A 1,869-nucleotide genomic window follows, 5' to 3' on the forward strand; every position below is an offset into this window, starting at 1 on the left:
ACAAGACTTGTTAAATATCTTAAAAGCAAATTTGGATCCAGAAATATAAAAAAGTTCTCTTAGTTTTCTGATGGAGATGCATCGCAGTACAAGAATAAATCTAACTTTATAAATAAATCTAAGATTTCGGAATCGAAGCCGAATGGAATTTCTTCGCGACTTCCCATGGCAAGAGAGCGTGCGATGGGGTCGACGGAGCAGTTAAAAAGCTATCCATAAATGCAAGTATGCAGCATGTTGCTGGATTCATATTCGCGATGCTAAAGCTCTTTTCGAGTGGGCCAAAGGTGCGTTTAAATCGATAGATTTTGTTTTTTGTTCGCAAAAAGATCATGATGCACATGAAAAAAAAATTTCCAAACGCTTCAATGAGGCAATAGCTATCAAAAAAACGCGGCAATTTCATCACTTGGAACCTGCAAGTAACAAAAAGATTCGAAGTAAAATCTTCTCCAAGGACACATCTTGTTTCGAGACTATTATTACTAATTAAATTTTGTATGTTTTCATGTAGATATGGATGTATGTAATAAAAATTCTAGTAATGCAACACCTCATTTTTGAATCCTTAACCCTTTTGTATGTCTTTTTTAAGTGCTATACGTTTTAGCATATGGTCCCATGGGACAATGCAAGGCCAACTGCGAAGCGCGTCGCGTGGCACCAGACTATACTGCGCATCAAAACTTTACACAGTTTGCCAAAAAATACGATATCTTCAGAACGGATTGGATGAACAAAGTTTTTTTTACAGATTATTAAAGGTGAGCATTGTGCGCTTAATCTGACTGTAATATTGTCCATTTAGAGCGTGAAGAACGCAAAAATAATTGCGATTTTTCATAAAAATTATTGTTAAAAATTATTGTTTCAACAAATACACAGTCTTTGAACGTTAAATCGGTAGAGTAAACATTTTTCGGTAACCGAAATAAATTTCATCAAATTATCAATTGTAGTTTCTGAGATATTGATTTTACAAGAATATCATGCACAAAAATTCAATTGTTAATAACATAAACAAAAAGCGAAATAAAAAAAAAATATTCACAGCAATTAGTGTGTGACAAATTCTCTATCCAAAAATGCATTTGAATTTAAAATCGGGAATTTGATGGAAAATTCGGGGCCCACTTGACGTGGTTTGACTCATTTTTGTTCAAGGTGATTAAAATGTAGATTGTAAGTAGATATTATGTATTTCATACTTCTGCCTCCAGTCACCGTTGCATATTTTGTATTTTATGCTTCTAGGTTATTAACTAATTTGGCAATATATTATATAGGTATACATATGTTCTTGCATAGACGGCAGCAAGGAAAAAATGATGAAAGCTGTGATTGCCACAACAATACAATTGCTAATGGAATATTCTTCATCTGACAGCGCTGATGAAATGGAACCAATTATTGTGGACAAAATAAAACCATGTGATACCAAAGTGTTAATATAAATCATTCTGTTATACACAAACAAAACATTTAACACTTTCACTTTTCTGCAGTTGCATTTCTTAAATTCATTTAACAAAATTCCAGGAATGCTTGACTTCAAAAATATAAATTTTATTTAGAACAATAAACTATTAAAACCGGAAGCAGAATGCAATTGTAAAAAATTCTAGGAAAGCAATTTTAAGTTATTTCTATCAATAATTCTTTAGAACTGTTTTTAATTCTATTTTTATTTGACATTTTTATTTGTAAACAATTATTGGAGACTAATTTTAAGTTTATTTTGTCAATAATTCTTTAGAATTGATTTTTAATTTTCTTTTTATTTAACTTTTTCAAATAAGCATTTATTTTTTATTTGAATTGAAGAAATTAAAATGGTTAAGTCAGTCACATTCTTTGATTCAAAAGTGA

The sequence above is a fragment of the Anastrepha ludens genome, chromosome 4 (genome assembly GCF_028408465.1).
Source record: "Anastrepha ludens isolate Willacy chromosome 4, idAnaLude1.1, whole genome shotgun sequence".
Classification (NCBI taxonomy): Eukaryota; Metazoa; Arthropoda; class Insecta; order Diptera; family Tephritidae; genus Anastrepha; species Anastrepha ludens.